We start from the raw sequence: 19,194 nt of genomic DNA on the forward strand, positions 1-19,194 counted from the left end.
AGAATAAGAAAGAAAAGTATGTCTTTGTGCCCCCTTTTCCCTGTTAATGCCCTATCGGCCCCCCTGGCTAAACTTTGCTAGATCCGCCCCTGCACAGTTACCAGCCGTCAGCTACGTAGAAAAAGATCCTGGTGTAGAAAGTAATATTAAATAAATTGTAACAACAGCTTATCAAGTTTAAACGTGCTGCTGTTGTTCAGCCGCTGGTTTCCTCTTTCTGGTGCAAAGTGGACCAAAAACAAACAAGAGAGACGGACTGGCGACAGAAAAGCCGATCAGCTGATCATTAAGCAGTTTCATGATTGAAGTAGCAGCAAGAAGAGGCAGTCGCTCGTTAAGCTTAACGCAGGAATGCTTTACAAACATTCAGAGATGGACTTACACACTTGCTTTACTTCTCTCGGGGATAACTTTGTCGAAGATGAAATGCCAGGTTGCTAGCGAAGCTCCACATGCTATCCAGACCACTGACAGGTCCCGCATGCCACAGCCGCTCTATCACGTGATGCATACTGCTCCGACGTGCTAACGTTCTGAGGTGAGTTACGGCGTGTTGCAAGTTTTGTGAGGTGCTTTCGTGATATTTAATGGATCGGATTACATTTTTTATTTTTCTCCGATATCCGATCCAGTAATTTAGGTCAGTATCGGACCAATACCGATACGTAATATCGGATCGGTCCATCTCTACTAGAGACCTGGCAGCGTTTCCTCTCGCATAGCCGAGCCAGATTTGGCCTGAGGGAGGAAGCAGTTGCGACCCTCAGTATGTCTTGAAGCTGATCATCCGTAAGTCTGGACCTGTACTTGGACTTATTGAAGTTCAAAGTGGAGAAGAGCTTTTGGCACTAGTATGTGCTACCAAAAAGGCACATGGTCCGCTTGAACATTCGGGAAAGCCGAGGGAAACTAGGGCTCAAGTCTCTCAAAAATTGTCCAAGCTTGTCTGCTTTTCCACTCACCTCCCTGAACTTTGCTTTGAGTTCAGAGTTGCACTGCAGCTCAATGAGCTCCATTTGAAGCACAGAAGGGGCATCTTGCACATCAAAGGAGAAGGGGTCCGCAAAAATGTGAAAGGTGGCTCTGTGTGTCTTGAAGTCAGCAAATCTGGGATCAAATTCCTCCTGTAGCCTCAAAATGACATCAACATACTCGTCAGCACTGAATGGTGTGCCTGCATCCACGAGTGCCTTGCATGCTGGGAAATGGCAAAGGTTTGTCTGAGAGAGCTGAGCTTTCCAGAGCGCCAGTTTTGTGGAGAATGCTCTCACGTTGTCATAGGCAGCACTGACAAGTTGCCCCTGGCCTTGTAACGTCTTGTTCAGTACATTAAGCTCATGTGTCATATCAACAAGAAAAGCTGAGTCTGTGGGTCTTCCTTGCTCTCTCTCTCTCTAATCAATGATCTGACAGAAGAACATTAAAAAGGATTTACCAGTGCTGTCAAAATTAACATGTAGGGTTAGGGGTTCATCTGTTATCATGATTAACATGATAAAAACCTTTAACATGACACATCTGGAGAGCAGAACGACTCAAAATCCCTGAAATGTTTCTATCAACGCACTTCGAGCAGTTTGTCCGAGTAGAGGTACCTTTGCACACGTGCAGATGTGCAGCACATCTGTTAGTGACGGGCAGCTGAACCAATCAGCTCAATATGGAAGATGACAAACACACACTGACCTCTCGATGGAAAGTTTGAGTATTAAAAAAATAACAAGACGGACCAGCCGACCAACATGAAGGATTCTGCACATCGTGACAGAAGGAATTTTCTTTTCACCGAAGCACTTCCAGCTTAAAATATCACAACAATGCAAAGCACTGATGACACAACTGCCAAGTGGACAAACTGCAGACCTGTTAGTGTTGTTAATAACATAGTTTTGGAGTGAGCCGGCTCACTCCTTGGCGGCCGCTTATTGGGGCTCGCTCGGGCCATTTCGGAGGTGGGGTGCCCCCGGCCTCTCGGCCTGGGGCTCGGTCACTCAGGCACAGCTGGCTGCCGGCGGAGCTCACGGGCGCATCACTGCAACTCCCCCTGGCTTCTGCTCCGCGGCTGCTGAGTGAGCCCTCATCTGGGACTCTCCTCAGCTCTTACTGGGACAGTGGCGCGGCTGCCCCTCTGTGGGTCTTCCTTGGTCTCTTGTGTTCTGGGGGCCTCTGGATGTCTGGAGTTTTGATCTCCTCCATACCCGCTTGATACCATAAAGGACAGGGCTGTGGCCCCCCCACACTCCCTAACAGATCATTACATGGAGAAACCTTTGGAATGCAAGCATGCTGATCCACACAGGTATGCACACAGGTGTACACACGGATATTCACAGACGCGGACTACAGCTTTCTTGGCTGCTGCCTCAAAGCACATTGTGCGCTGTCTATCTTGCGTGCTGCACAATATCGTTTATTATTTAGTAACTATTGATATCTATGACTAGCTAGTTTATTGTGATGGTGCTTTTTTTTTTTATTATTATGTTGCTCTTTGTTGTTTGCTGTCTCCCCTGTTTTTTTTGTTTTTCTTTCTCTCCAGGTGACCCAGGAGTTTTTTTTTTTTTTTTTTTTTTTTCTCTCTTCCCCCCCTTCTCACCGTCTCTTCTCCCCTTTGGTTTTCTTTCTTCCTCTCCCCCTCTTTCTTTCATTCTTTCCCCCTGTCCTATTAAAAAAAAAAAAAAAAGGATGACAAAGGATGAACTGAAGCTCCGCCATCACGTGATGTCACATGCTGCTGTTTCTGATGTCACTTCCAAAAAAAAAAAAAAAAAAAAAAAAAGCTCTTGTGTCATATCAACAAGAAAAGCTGAGTCCATGAGCCATTTGGGATCAGTTAGCACAGGAACACTAACTCCATCCTTCTCCATGAAGGCTTCACTTCTGCTCTCAACTCAAAAAGTCTCTTTAATACATTTCCCCTGCTGAGCCAACGTACCTCAGTGAAGTCGAGCACATCCCCATATTCTGACTCCATTTCCTCTAAAAAAGCTCAGAACCTTCGGTGCTTTAAGCCCCTGGATCTGATTTGGTTGATGCATTTCACAACAATAGACATCACATTGTCAAACTTCAGGCATTTGCTGCAAAGGACCTGCTGATGGATGATGCAGTGCAGAGCAATGGCCTCCTCCACGCCTTCCTCTTCCAGTTTGTTTTGTGCCACCAGTCCATGTTTCCTCCCTGTCATTGATGGCGCTCCATCTGTTGTTATTCCAACAAACCTCTTCCATGGCAAACCAACATTCTCAATGGCATCACACAGCTTGTAAATATCTGCTGAGCGGTGGTCTGGCCATGCATTGGAATTACTGTGAGCAGCTCCTCCATCACTTCAAAACTGTCATCAACACCACGGACATACATTGGGAGCTGGGCAGTGTCGGTGATGTCTGTGGTCTCATCAAGAGCGACTGAGTATACACTGAAACATTTGGCTTTCTCACACAGTTGGTCATAAATGTCACTTGACAGGTCAGAAATGCGATCTGCTGCGGTGTTGGCAGAAAGGCTGATGTTGCTAAACTGACCTTTCTTTCCCGGACAGACTATATTTGCAGCCTGCAATATGCACTTTTAGACAAATGCACCTTCTGTGAATGGCTTCCCTGCTTTAGCAATCATCTCACTAACCACGTGGCTCCGACTGCTGCATTATTCTCTTTGGTTGCTTTCTTGGAGAAATCTTGCTGCCTCAGTAGATCTGTTTTAAGACTGGCAACCCGGTTCGCTCTCTCGTCTCCCTGGTATTCTGCATCCACCTCAGCATGTCTAGTTGTGTAATGACGTTTCAAATTGTATTCCTTGTGCAGCGCAACTTTCTCTGTGCAAATAAGACAGGTCGGGGTGCCCCTGTGCTCAACAAAGAAATATTGCATTTCCCACTTTTCCTGAAATTGTCGGTGCTCATCACCAACCTTTCTCTTCACCGCAGGCTTTGAAAAAGACATGTTTGGGGCTATGTGACATTTATAATTCTACTTGGTGTCACTGTCGCATTGAAGTTTCAATCAAGCGTTTAGCCGACGGACGGGGAACGTCTCAACGCGTAGAGAACGTCATTTCTGCTTCTTTTTCTTGCAACCGTAGCACGGCGATCGGCAGATAAAAAGCCGGTAGCAGTCTCCTTTGTTTTTACGCTCGATGTTCATGTCTTTCATGACGACACGAACACCGTGGCGTTTGCAGATGGTAGAAAGTGCAGGGATAGCGAGCGCAAAAAAGGCGACTGCTCACGGCGCCGGGCTGTTGTTACAGGAGAAAGAAGCGGAAATGACACCGTGACATATAACAAATAACATCAGCTGTTTCTGATGTTAGTTGTTTTGACTGCTTTTACATTATATTGAAATATATGTAATGTTCATATTTGCTGCAATGCAAACGCAGTGATGCAAATAAAAACATGGAGCCACAAATTACGGTGCGACCCTATAATTAGTCCGGGTTACCGGGGACTGTTGTTGCCGATGAACAGGTGTCGCTATGTGACTGCAGACTAAATTGGGCTGCATTGAGTTCATGACTTTTCTTTTATCCCGCCGCCTACGCATCACTGTGAGAGTTAATATGAGATCTCTCTCTGTGGAAAAATAACTTTAAATCCCACTGACGTGTGTATAAATCTATATACGTATAATGTCCCGCTGGGCAGCAACTTAAAAAAACAACTTTCTTTGAAGTGTTGTGAACGCAGCGCGCTGGGGCGAATGTTGGCGTTTGCCCAATAGAAAGGAGGAAGCCAGCCAGGCACAGGAAAGAAAGAAACACTCCAGGGCAACGCTGCTGGAACTTTGACTCATTGAGAAATGTTTCCCTGCTTGCATCAAGCCCGGCTGGTGTCCCCTGAGATCCATATCCCACCCTGATTGGTGGGTTAATTCAGCTCCGCCCACAACACTGTAAAGTGTCATACATTATCAAACTAACATTACATTTTCATATTAAGGTGGGGCCAAAAACTATCGTCCTGCGGGCCGCAATTGGCCCGCGGGCCGCGAGTTTGAGACCCCTGGTGTAGGAGGACACCTACTCTGTGTCTGGTTAAGTATAAGAGCCCTTTGTTAGGGGGACCGCTGGACTCTTAGCACCAGCTTTGGGGTCACAGGGTCACATCTGGAACACACACAGACACACACACACACAGACACACACACACACACACACACACACACACACACACAGACACACAGACACACACACACACACACACAGACAGACACAGACACACACACACACACACACACACACAGACAGACACAGACACACACACAGACAGACACAGACACACACACACACAGACAGACACAGACACACACACACACAGACAGACACAGACACGCACACACGCACACACACACAGACACACACACACACAGACAGACACACACACGCACACACAGACACACACACACACACACAGACACACACACAGACAGACACAGACACACACACACACACACACACACACAGACAGACACAGACACACACACACACACACACACACACAGACAGACACAGACACACACACACACACACACACACACACACACACAGACAGACACAGACACGCACACATGCACACACACACAGACACACACACAGACAGACACAGACACGCACACACGCACACACACACAGACACACACACACACAGAAACACACACACACACACACACACACACACACACACACACACACACTATGCACAGACTGGTACTCTTTGTTCATACTTGTGTAAGACGTCATAATGAACTTGTGCATATTCATGTAAGCTCAATAAAGAGCAGTGTTACGAGGGAGCAGACGAGAGCGACTGAGGTCAAGTGAAGGAACGGCGCTGTCACAGTTCTCTCCCTCATCAATTGTCTGGTTCCAGCGGTGGGTCTGTGCTAGACGACCCATCACCAGCTTTTTCCACTGGTTACCAGTACGTGGTAGAATCCACTTCCAGATCTGGTTGTCTTTAAATCTGTGAATGGATTGGCTCCATCTTATCTCTCTTTAACAAAAGAATCCAAGTGGAGCCCTCAGGTCTGCAGATAAGCAGCTTCTGACCAGAACTAGACGTAAAAACAGAGGTGAGCTTTATCGATGGCTGCAGCCAAACTCTGGAACAGTCGCCCTTCACATCAGGTCGTCACCAACACTGGACATTTTTAAAAGCCGGTTGGAAACACATTTGTACTCTGTAGCTTTCAATCCTGACCAGTCTTTATAGTCATTACTGTGTATGTTTCCTATTTTCTCTCTACTCTGTGCAGCACTTTGGCTCAAGCTGTTTTTAAATGTGCTGATAAATAAATGTAGATTTCTTTGAATAAAACAGTGGAGCCGAGCTTTGAGCTCAGTGTGTAACAGTGTGTGTGTGAGAGCCATGTAATGTCCATGTGTGCATGCTGACTGTGCTGCTCTGACCCCCCTCCTCCTTTCAGGGTGGAGCCTGCTGGAGTCCGATGGTTGAGACCAGGTCTGAGGAAGTGTAAGTGTGTTTTTAATGGGATTCATGAAAACAAAGCAGCACACATTCAACCATCTTCATCATGTCAGGAGTCATCATCAAAGTGTCAATCAATGAACAGATGATGGATCAATAACTGCAGCTGGATTGTGTTTGTTCTCTCCATCAGATTCCTGTCAACTCACAATCGACACAAACACAGTGAACACAAAGCTCCAACTGTCTGACAACAACAGGAAGGTGACACGTGTGGAGGAGGTTCAGTCATATCCTGATCATCCAGACAGATTTGATGTTCGTCCTCAGCTGCTGTGTAGAAATGGTCTGACTGGTCGCTGTTACTGGGAGGTCGAGTGGAGAGGAAACGTTTCTATATCAGTGAGTTACAGAAGCATCAGAAGGAAAGGAGGCAGTGATGACTGTTTGTTTGGATACAATGATCAGTCCTGGAGTCTGTACTGCACTGGTGATGGTCCTCGTCATGTCTGTCACAATAACAGCTACACATCCATCTCCTCCTCCTCCTCCTCCTCCTCCTCCTCCTCCTCCTCTGTCTCTAACAGAGCAGCAGTGTATGTGGACTGTCCTGCTGGCACTCTGTCCTTCTACAGAGTCTCCTCTGACACTCTGATCCACCTCCACACCTTCAACACCACATTCACTCAAACTCTTTATCCTGGGTTTAGGTTCAGGTCTCCTGGTTCCTCAGTGTCCCTGTGCTGAGTGGAGTGTAAAGAGTGTCTCCTGTTACAGAAACACTCTGACTGTTGAACAGATAGTTCAGTCTGTACATGTCTGTCTCTTTCACTCACAAACACGTTTTCAGATTCATGGATTCAATCAGTTGATGTTTGAAACTCTTCTAAATGATTCCTTGTAAACTTCTTCAGTCACAAACAAACAGGAAGTGATGTCACATGTGTTCCTGTCCACACAGCAGAATGAGTCTATTGCTGACAGTGATGTACAAACAGAGTGAGCATTTCTGAGGCCCAAAATAAACTGAGTAGTTCACTGAATGAACAATGGACTGTGAGCTCAGTTCCTTCATCATTAGTATGGATTATATATGTATATGTATTATATTAGTATCATATATATCAGGTGCTGCTGCTTTCAGTCATTGTGCAAATGTGCTGTTTGTAAGCTTGTAAAGCTGCAGTCAGCTGAGACTGAAGAAGTCACCTGATCAGTGAGCAAACGTTTCTGAAAACGTCCAGATGAACAGAATCAACCTTTTGGGATCAGCCAGCAATGCAGCATCATTGTTGTTCAGCTTCAGAGGTTTGCAGGAATGAACTGATGACCAGAAACAGCTGCAAAGTCCAAGAAAATACCAGCTGGAGTTCAGCTGCATTTGAAGAAGTCAAAGAAAAGTAAGGATGGCAAAGGGCGACGTTTTCTTCCAAAGAGCTGCAAACATGGTCGACGCCTCATTAGAAGAATCATCTGGACATTTGTGAGGAACTCTAACCAAGAAAGCAACGTCACACAGATCCAACAGACAGTTTCCATGACTGCAAGTGTTGAGTGGAAAAATGCTACATTGCATTATTGCATCCTCTCACCACAGGAGGCGCTGTTGGCACCACTGATTGCTGATCAGCTGTTCTCTGATGATCTGATTGATACTGTGAATAACGGGACTCACTGAACTCTGTGACACAGTGAAGATTACAGAGTTGAACTTCACCCTTTAAGACTGACCACAGAACCAAGTCCGCCAGAGCTTTTGTTATATTTTTACATGCTGTGGAGCCATTTGTGGGAGCATTTCAAGTTGCTATACATCAATACAACTGTTATAGCCCTAATTTTAATAATATGTATGCATTAAGTCCATAGTAACTACATAAACTGCAAAAAAAACCTCTGCTCATCCATCTCTGTGTGTATCAGGATACATTTGGTTCATAATACACAGAAAAATCAGAGTTATTACCTGTAATAAATGTGAAAGATTCCTGCAGTGATAACCAGGCAGGACTGAAACACATCCAAGCTGTCACCACGGTAACAGCACCGCCCATCCACAGGTGAGGGGAGGAGCAAAAAGAGGGACTTTGACCATTTTATACTAAAAACACTCAACTAATGTTTCTAATATGAAACAAATAAGCCCACATTAATGTGAGCGTTTATTAAATAATAATAATGATGATTTCCTCCTGATCTCATTTCCACAGCAGAGAAAACTGTGGTGTATATTGAGGTGGAGGGTGTGGTCTGTGGCTCAGGTGTAGAGTGAGGGTGGGGTGCACCACAGCAGCATGCTGGGACTGCTGAGGGTGGAGGAGGGAGTGATGATGACATCAGAGCTGCAGCACAGAGACCAGTGAACACACAGTCTGTTCATCTTTGCATAGATACAATATACAGCACAATATTGAATGACAGACACGCTGTGGGAGCTTCCACAGATACACTGACGTCAGCATCCAGAGTCCTCCTGCTGCTCCCCCCTCAGAGCCCCGTGATCAGCACCAACACATTCAGTTAGATGACAGAGTCCAGCTGCAGCTAGAATCAGCTCCCCTCTGTGAACAACAGCACAGCGTCAGTGTTTCACACTCAGTGAAAGGAGGAAACAGCAGAAGAACACCATGTGTGCTACGTTTCCCAGGACACACTACAAACTGCACAAATACAGAGCAGCACGTGGAAGGACCTGGAGCTGCATTTACAGAGCTGCAGACAGCGTGATGTCCTGTATGGACAGGTGGAAGGAACCAAGTCCTCAGCTGGAACACTCGTGTTTGTCCACAGACAGGAAACACAGCAGGAAACTTCCTCACAGAAGTGCAGCTCATGGATAACACACTTCCTGTCAGTCAGAATGAGGCTGCAGCCAAACACAGAAAGGTGTTTTTGTCCAGATGAGCCCAGAGAAGAAACACGAGTGTTCACAGACATCAGAAGCTCAGAGAGGTGAAACATGAGGTTGGAGTCCTCGTCAGCATCCAGAAGAGCTGCTGTGAAACCCTGAGTACTCATGACAGACTCTGATGGCACAAACACATCATGATTCAAACAGAAAGACAAACATGGAGCTCCTGATCCTCCTGCATGAGAACAAGCTGACATGAGCGCTGTGTCTGAGAGTGTCTCCCTGTCACAGTGACAATAACACAGCTGCTGCTCACAGTCATTAAACTGACCTGAGGTCAGCTGTGCTCCTTACATATGAACCATGTGACCTCACATCAGTGCTGTGGATGACTGTAGTCATAGAAGAGTAGAGCTGTAGCAGGTGGTGTGAGGAGGAGGTGGTGTATTCTAGTTAACGCAGTACTGAAACACTCCAGCAGAGGGCGCTGTTAAGTCCTTATTGTAACACAGTTACTGTGTGCAGTTAGACTTCATACATAATCTGCACTTATTTCCATCAGACATGCTGTCAGTAAATGATTGGTTTCTATTGATTCTACTTCCTGTTGACTCGTTTGATGACAGTGAAACAATCACAGCTGATTGTGTGATGATGTAAACTGTCACTGTTACATTCAGTGTGTGTGACATAATGTTAGTGCAGGCTGATAACAGCCTGGTTCTGTTAGAAACACATGAACGTGTCCATAGATCAGTGTGTGTTTAACATGAGAGCTTCAGCCCTGCTGATGTGTTAAATAAAGACATGCAGGAAAACTGATGAGACTCTGAAATAACTCTTTATATTTATAATGTAACTCTGCATCAAAAGAACAACAAAGGATCCCAGACAGGTTTCTGTGAACAAAGACCATTCTGATGTTTCTGTGTTTCTAACACTTTGACATTATTAGTAAACAGACTGCAGTGAGCAGCATTTATAAAGAGCTTCTATATAAAGATATGACAGCTGTTTGACAAGTTTATCACTCTGTGTTTGGACCTGATCAGTCCAGCTGTTTACTTGAAATATGTTCATTTTGGGGTGGGTACAGTTTCCTCTGCGGTGGGTAGGGTGGGCTGCCCCGGGTCCTGTGGGGCTTGGCAGTGCTACCGTAGGCCGCGGTCTGGATGGACCTGGGCTCCCTTGCCTTGGTGGGTACCAGAGGACGGGGGTGCCTACTGGGGTCAGCGGGGGAGCTGGCCCTAGGGAGGGGCATCCTCCCCTCCCTCCTTTTCCTCCCCATCCCCGGCTACCTCCCTCTTCCCGCTCCACCACACTCACCCATACAGGTAGGGCCTTGGGGTGCGGGTGTGTCACAGGAGTGCAGGTGAGACATCCCCCCCCCCCCCCCCCGTCCCCTTCTGGCCACCTGTGCCTCAATTTTATCTCACAACTTAGACATCCACATTACTTACACTCTCATAACACACACATATATATAGGGCCTTGAGGGTGGGCACGTTAACGGCGTCCAGTGGACGGTCTGTGTACTCAAACCTACCTCTGGCGCTGGTGCCCACCTCTCAATTTTAAATCCATGTAGACATTGAGGGTTCTCGGGAGGGGCCATGCTAACACCTGCTGCTCTCTGGCAGCAGCACCATTTTTTAGTTTTAAATGCACTTTAGAGCAACACGCAGCAACACTACACATGAGCGGGAGGAGGGAGGTATGGGGTCTTCACACACCCCCGTTCTCTGCTAGCCATCGGGGCGGGGGGGCTGGGAGGAGATGTTGGCTGTCCGATTGGCCTCCCTGCTGCTGCGGAGCCTGGGACGGTCTGCTTGCCTCCACCCCGGGGGGAAGGGTAACATCTCTTGGGTCTGGGTTCTGCTTCCCCCTCTGGGGGCGAGGGTACCTGGACCCGGGGTATAGAGTATGTTTGGGGAGTGTGATTGTGTGTACATGTCCATTTATGTCAGTCCTTACGTTGGGTGAGTGCTGAGTGTTTGTATATGTGTGCATGAGGGTGGGAACGCATGTTTGTGTCTGTGTGTGCCTGTTTGTCTGTGTCTATATGTCAGGTCGGGTCTTAGACTCCACCTCTCTGGGAACTCCCAGGCCCTCCAAGGCCTATCTCCCCTCACCACACTCCCTGTTGGTGACTGATGCCCTCAGGGGTCGGTGCATTGGTGGTTCTTGGTGTCCGGGGCTGGGCGCTCAGGTATGTACCGGCTCACTCCCGGTGGCTACCTGGCGGGGCCTGGCGCCTGTTGCTCGGTCAGGCCTCCTCCGGGGTGTGGGGGGCCCTCGGGCCTCCGGCCTCTGGGCCTGCGGCTCGGTTCACTCTGGCACAGCCGGCTGCCGGCGGAGCCGTTGGGCACGCTGGTGAAGCCCCCTCTAGCTTCTGCTCGGTGGCTACTGGGTGACGCCTCGTCTGGGGATCCTCAGCCCTTCCCATGAGGGTGGCACAGATGCCCCTCCGGTTGTCCTCCTTGGGCTCTCGCACTCTGGGGCCTGGATCTCCTCCATGCCTGTTTCATGCCCTGGGGGACGGGGCTATGGCTCGCTACATCCTCTTGCAGACCATTACATGTGGAAACCATTTGAATACAAGCGCGCTGATCCACACAGGTGTGCACACGGGTGTTCACTGCTCGTAGACTTAAATTACACCTTTCTTGGCTGCTACTTCAAAGCACATTGTGCGCTGTCTGTCCTGCGTGCTGCACAACACATTATTTGACCACAAGTGTCTGTGAAGGTTCTCAGTCATCCAGGTCATCGTAGTCAAAGGAGCCTCTGTCAGCTAGAGCTGGGCGATAGAACGATAACGATATGTATCGCGATATAACTTTTACTCGATAGAGAAATTAAGCTATCGCGATAGACCTCGCCGCTCTTGTCCTCTTAAAAAAAAAAAAAAAAAAAGGGTCAGCCAATCCAAATTAAGTAGCGCAGAGCCGAACCAATCACAGCCGCAGCGTCACGTCACGTTACTTGTTACGTACAGCACAAGTGCCAAGCCGCACGTGTGTTTGTTTGGGAAGCAGCCAGCGGGTAATGGAGGAAATGAGTGTGCCGACTAGAAAATTCAACCGAGCGTGACCGAAGAGAAAACAGATGATGGTTCCAATGCCGGAGAAATTGTCGAACAGAAGAGCCACAGAAGTTCCATAGTGTGAAGGTATTTCGGCTATTTCAAGTCTGACAAAAAACAGAGTAGCGTGCACTGTAAATTGTGCCGAAAGCAAGTCTGGAAATACAATAAACTGGTGCATGCGTCACACTGTGCGCCACGTTATTGTTTCGGTGAAATGAATTTCTACAATACTGTTAATTCTACTCTCTGCAGTGTTTAAATGCTTACATATACACAACGTTACTGTCCCTCCACACATACGACTCGGTTCTGCTTCTATGCCCCAGCTTTGTTTACTTTTTCCCACCGAGGCTTCTAGACTTCTGATTGGCCAACATTTCTGCACGGTTAGGAATCTAGCGCCACCTGCTGCTTTGGCATGTTCATAGCAGCGTTTTCCTTCATTTCTGCCTTTATGTGTGGACGGGATTATTTTTTAAAACGAAAACGGAAAATCTCCGTTTTCAAAAACACCCGTGTACGTGTGGACGTAGCCTCAGTCTCTGACTGGAAGCGCTAATTCGTCATTCGGCTTTTGTCAGACTAAAGTAACTGTTAAAACTGTTTGAAAAGCTAAGCTATACAACAAGGAGAGATTGAGAATTTCCTTTTAGTTCTCAGTTTATTTGATATTGACAAAAGTTAGTCATTTTTGTCTGTTCTTCTGTAAAACAAACTAAGATTTATTTTTAGAATTAATATTTTGTTTCTAAGTGGAATTGACAGTTTAGTCTGTTTCGTTTGTTCTATTTTGAAACTTAAACGCTTTAGCGGCTGCCTTTTGTGTAGTTTGCAATATTTGCCTTTATTTATCTGAAAAAGTCTCATGTTCCTTAAGTACATCTACCCTGTTGAACTTATTATGGGAAATAAATATTTAAATAAAAACAAGCTGCTGATTATTTCACATTTTACTTGTGAGCAACGGCACATTTAAATCTTACAAATATAGTTATTTGGCTTATATCGTGATAGATATCGTTATCGCCTGAAATGAAAAAAACATATCGTGATATGAAAAAATCTCATATCGCCCAGCTCTACTGTCAGCAAAGAGGCACAGAAAAGAAGATCAGACACCAGCGAGGGAGGATAAGAAGGACAGACGCAACAACATTGTCATCCCCTATGTAGCCGGTGTATCAGAAAAACTCAGGAGAGTTTTCTCCAAGCATGACATCCCGGTGTATTTCAGACCCAGCAACACGCTCAGACAAAAACTGGTTCACCCGAAAGATAAAACGCCAAAACACAGACTTAACAATGTGGTGTATGCTGTACAGTGCAGCGAGGAATGCCCAGACCTCTACATTGGAGAGACCAAACAGCGACTTCACAAGCGCATGGCACAACACAGAAGAGCCACCTCCACAGGACAAGACTCAGCAGTCCATCTGCATCTTAAGGTCAAAGGTCACTCCTTCGAGGATGCCAATGTTCACATTTTGGACAGAGAGGACAGATGGTTTGAAAGAGGAGTGAAAGAAGCATCTATGTCCACTGTGAGCGACCATCTTTGAACAGAGGCGGGGTTTACGAAACCAACTCTCTGCCATCAATAATCCAGTTTTGAGATCCCTTCCCAGACGCCTTAACGCCCACTCACATCCTGGGCCATCTGATCTCAGGAATTCGCATGATAAGGTGGGGCCAGGTTTCACAATGAACTCACCCGAAACTCTGGCTGATTGGGACCCACACCCAGTTTCACACCTTGGCTCAGGCGATTAGAGGATCATCAGGGGGTCCTTTTGTCCCTCTGTGGGGGGTCACTCCCACTAGGTTTATATCTGGGACTCTCCACCATTTGACCTTAGAACTGAAGAAGCTTCTCGGATGAGAGGTGAAACGTCTTCAAGTAACTTAAAGAAGTCCAGACGCTTTTCTTTGCAAGCTCCTTTGACATTTGACCACGAGCAATCTTTTCTGGTTTGACGCCGTCTTTGTAGCCAGAAACCAGCTCTCTCCTCGGCTTCCTCCACTACACGCTTCCCCACGCCAGTCTCCTCCGTCACTATTAAGGGGAGAGTCATGAGCTCCATCACCCTCACCTGTGCCGTCCAACGTCCCGCCACCAGCCTCCACTGCAGCAGGCCAGAGACCACACCCCTGCCACAATAAGTAAAAGTATATCCTTGCTGTACCCTTAATGCTAAATGTGCTAAATTAACCGCTGCCTTTGCCCCTTTGGGATTATTCTTATGTCACTGGGATGTTGACCTTTGACCTTCACATTAGAGAGATGGGCAGACATAATTAGTGTATGAATTTTAAAGTAACAGGTAATAAAGAGAGTGTAGCAAATGTAGTCAGGTTTATTACTCTGTATCACACATGAGTGCCCGAGGGAGGCGGGGCTGACTGGGGAGACACAGGAAACAGAGAGACAGGGCTGACTCGACATGAAACGATGAAACGTGGGACACGGGAACAGAAACTAAACACAGGCTGAAATGAACACTGAGGGAGGGAGAACTAAGATTACTGAGAGCCTGATAAATAAGAACAAAAACCAAGAAAAACAAGAGTCAAAGAAAACCAAAAACACAAAGCATTGGGCCAGGACCCACTGCTGTGACATTTATATGTGATAAAAACATTAAAAACTGCTCAGATGTTGAAATCTTTCTACGTATACTTTAGGTTCAGCTCTGCAGCCTGGCATTTGGTTAAGCATGATTCAAACATTTGATTTTGTTTAACTGGTTTTAATTATAGTTACTTTTTGTGAACATTTGTTGCAGCATTTAAAAAAACATCATTTATTTTCAAACTTTTATTTGATTTAGAGCATCATATTTGACCAACGTAAATGTTTTAATTTCATATAAAATAACTGAAACAGTGAACTAAATATCTGAAATCTTTCCTTCCTTAAAAGTTATAATCCTACTTAAGTTATAGTGCAAACGCTTGAGCAACAAATATACTTGATGCTAATTAATTAATATTTCCCTTTGATGTTGCAACTATGCGGTCACTTCTGTCTTTAAACAAAATAATATTTTCCAGTTACAGAAATCATAAAGTCCAAACTAAAGTGCTACTGTTGCTATATGCATTTTATATAAATCATGGATGATGGTCCTGACATGAAGGAAGAGAAAGTTACAGGTTGCATCCTTTGACTTTGTCTCCGTGCCTTTGGGCCATTTTCAGAAGGACAGATGTTTCTGTTCAATTCTTAAATCAATTTTTTCAAACACAAACACTATTTTAAAGCTTCCAGAGAGTAAAATATTAATGATAATTATAATAACAATAATAAAAACAAAAGCTCTCAGATCCATCAAACCAAGCAGCAGAAAGAACAATAACTGAAGAGAAAACTTTAACCTTGTAGACTTCATTATGTTCCAGCTGCTCTACAGACGCTGTGACCTCGAACTTAAGCAGGTCGTAACGTATGTGCAGCTCAATAACAGCTCAATACTCTCCGCAGGAGTAGTCCAGCAGTAGAAATCAGTCCAATAACAAGGTGTGTAACAGAAAAACCCAGGGTAACTTCTAAGGACCTCAACGTCTCTCTCACATTGTGTTTTTTAAACATGCTTCCATTTGTCACTTCAGTCTTTACTCTGAAATACAGGAAGAGAAATCATGGCTGAAACAATTTCTCATGAAACCAGGGGTGTGGTCCAACAGTCAGTTTGGTGAGGAAGGTTCCTAACTGAGAGAAGTGACCCAGAAGTATCTGTGTAGCAGCCACAATGAATCCAGATCATGAGCTTTATTAACTGATCAAAGTCTCTTCTTTCATCTTCTGTATCATTCAGTTTGCATTGGTAATGCCCATTATTGTAATGCTTTTTTAAGACGAGCAAAACTTTATTTCACTTTGGGTTAGCTGGGATAAGTGATGGATGGAGGGAATTTTACTTCAGCCACAGAAATCCTAAACAGGAAGGAGGAGCAGAGTTACAGTGGATCACTATCCAGCAGGGAAACAAGGTTTATTTCAATTTCTTGGCCATGAGTGAGATTTACTGAGTGGGCAAATTAGGGAGACGACACCATCAGATCCCGAGCCCTCCATGTGTTAATCAAGAGACGGCTGCTGTGCTACATCCATAAATAATGAATAAATTAGGAGCTAAAGCTGAAAGGACAGTTTATTTGTACCATCTTCACGTGAACACATTCAAGAACATCACAGATGAAGAAACATTAAAAACTTCCACACTACATAAAGCAAGAAAAATAGTTTTTCTTTCAGGTGGTTTCAGAAAAACAGAAACATCAAACATCTCCAAGACTCTCTTTGAAAGAACTAAAAACCTTTGTTCTCATGGTCCAATCATGAGTGAACTCCCCGATGAAGCCTTGTGTGCTAAAACATGTCAGAGTTTTAAAGGTTAAACATGAGTTTCCAAAACGTTTTGCTGGAGAACAATGAACTATTTGACTGAGTTTCAATCATTTACAGACGAGCAAAACCAGGACAGAGAAAAAAGGACAAAACTGACTCAGTAAAACAACAGAAAAGAAGATCCCATGTAGATCTGTATTATGTAGAAGTTCAGCCCAGCAACCAGTTCAGTTCAACACAAGTTTAAATGATTCTATCTGAACTCTGTGGAGCCTGATCTCAAGCTTTTTGAGTCTGACACAGAAACCAGAGGATCTTTCTGTGTCTTCAGATTCACTGTGATCCAGTGATGGGAGTGATTTCAGCCCTGAGTGATCGCGCTGATGTTTGCACAGAGCAGACAATGAGGTGAATGTTTGGGCACATTGGTAACAGTGAAACAGTTTATTAGTAACGTGGGATCGTTTGTGTGCAGAGTATGAACTGAGATTCCTGAAGCTCTTGTCACACTGGTCACAGCTGTAGTTTCCTTCCATGTGTGCACGTTCATGAAGGTTACGACTACCTGACTGTGAGAAGCTTCTCTCACAGTGTCTGCACTTGTGTGGTTTCTCTCCTGTGTGGACTCGTTTGTGTGATTTAAGGTCCCTTGCAGTGGTGAAGGATGACCCACACTGATCACAGAGGTGCTTTTTAACCCCACTGTGAATCAGTTCATGTTGTTTTAACTCACTTGGTGTGGTGAAGCTTCTCCCACATTCTTTGCAGTATTTCAGTTTGTCTCCAGTGTGTCTACGTTGATGTACTTTTAGGGTATTTTGCTGACTGAAAGTTTTTCCACAGAGGTCACAATGAAAGTCTTTCCCACCACCACAGTGATGACAGGGTTGAGAACTGGATCCATCTGTGTCGCTCTGCTTCTAAACAAAGACACAAAGACAGTGTAAGTCAGTCCTTCAACATTTGTATCCTGAACGTCGCCTGAAATAAAGAGCATCTCTGCAGACATCCAACTACATTTGACTGTTTCAGTTAACACACTCAGTTTACTGGGCTGCAATAACTACAATACTACCACCATAATACTACAGTAATACTAAAATCATAACTGAAAGGAAAATCTGAATAATCACTCAGAGCTGCTTTTCCATGCAGTAGAATTGCTAACATGCTAACACAGTTTAATGAGCAGAGTTGTTCCAAACAGTCAGGCTAAAATGACAAGATAACAATATAAATACATACCTCACAGTAGCTGCACTTGTAGAGTCTCTTTCTGGTGTGGATCTGTTGGTGTTGTCTCAGGTGATGTGGAGATTTAAAAGTCTTCTCACACAGGTCACATTGATAAGGTCTCTCCTCAGTGTGGGTAAACATGTGTCGTTGTAAGTCTGCGTCGGTTGTAAAGTATTTGCCACACTGTTCACAGCAGTACACATCATGTCTGGTGTGAATGCGTAGGTGTTTATTTCGGTGCCCTCTCTGGCTGAAAGTTTTTCCACAGATGTCACAGCTGTATGGCTTAATTCCAGAGTGGGTAACTAGATGACTCTGTAAGTGGCTACTGTGAGTAAAAGCTCTGCCACACTGATCACAGCTGTACGCTTTAACTCCACTGTGGATGAGCTGGTGTTGTTTTAGGGAATCCTTGAAGGAAAAAAACTTTCCACACAAGTCACAGCTGAACGGTCTCTCTCCAGTGTGGATGACCTGATGCCGTTTTAGTTTAGCCCTCACAGTAAAACCCTTCCCACACTCGTCACAGCTGTATGGCTTAATTCCAGAGTGGGTAACTAGATGCCTCTGTAAGTGGCTACTGTGAGTAAAAGCTCTGCCACACTGATCACAGCTGTACGCTTTAACTCCACTGTGGATGAGTTGGTGTGTTTTTAGGGAACCCTTCAAGGAAAAAGACTTTCCACACAAGTCACAGCTGAACGGTCTCTCTCCAGTGTGGATGACCTGATGCTGTTTTAGTTTAGCCCTCACAGTAAAACCCTTCCCACACTCGTCACAGGTGTGTTTTTTCTCTCCCTTTCTTCTGTGAGGTTTGTCGGCCTCCTGAGAGCGCTGACTTCTGGCTCCATGTTGGTCCTGCAGTGACAGAGATACAAACAGAGGCAGTGAGTGAAATGCAGTCATGGAACAAACTCAACCTTCAAACTCCATTAACACTAGTTTTAAACCTGAAGGTGGAGCGTGGCACCAAACACCTTAAAGGTCTCTTATCCCCACCTGCTGGTAGTTCTAACACATTACATCCAACCTGCTGTTAAAGATAATTCATGACTGTTCAAACACTAAAATCATGCCCATCCCTCCTGATTGTGTACACACACACACACACACACACACACACACACACACACACACACACACACACACACACACATTATTTTATAATTTAGATTATTTTGTTGTTTCCTATTACATATTTCTATAATTTGTATAGATTTATACAGAATTATTCAGTG

General features: G+C 45.3%; 1 protein-coding gene and 1 long non-coding RNA gene across 2 annotated transcripts in view; one reads left to right on the forward strand and one right to left on the reverse strand.

Moving 5' to 3' along the window:
- The window catches only part of LOC146577006 (uncharacterized), a 135,174-nt gene that overhangs the window by 14,441 nt on the left and 101,539 nt on the right, over positions 1–19,194 (forward strand). The gene's annotated exons all lie outside the window — the stretch shown is intronic.
- Positions 16,506–18,045, reverse strand: LOC146577007 (uncharacterized). Its single transcript, XR_014891401.1, has 2 exons — positions 17,966–18,045; positions 16,506–17,640 (listed from the first exon to the last, which is right to left on the reverse strand). It is a non-coding gene; the product is annotated as an uncharacterized LOC146577007 (long non-coding RNA).

The sequence above is a fragment of the Mchenga conophoros genome, linkage group LG3, assembly GCF_057382185.1.
Source record: "Mchenga conophoros isolate Kocher_MC1m ecotype Shallow Benthic linkage group LG3, M_conophoros_male_GT1.1, whole genome shotgun sequence".
Classification (NCBI taxonomy): Eukaryota; Metazoa; Chordata; class Actinopteri; order Cichliformes; family Cichlidae; genus Mchenga; species Mchenga conophoros.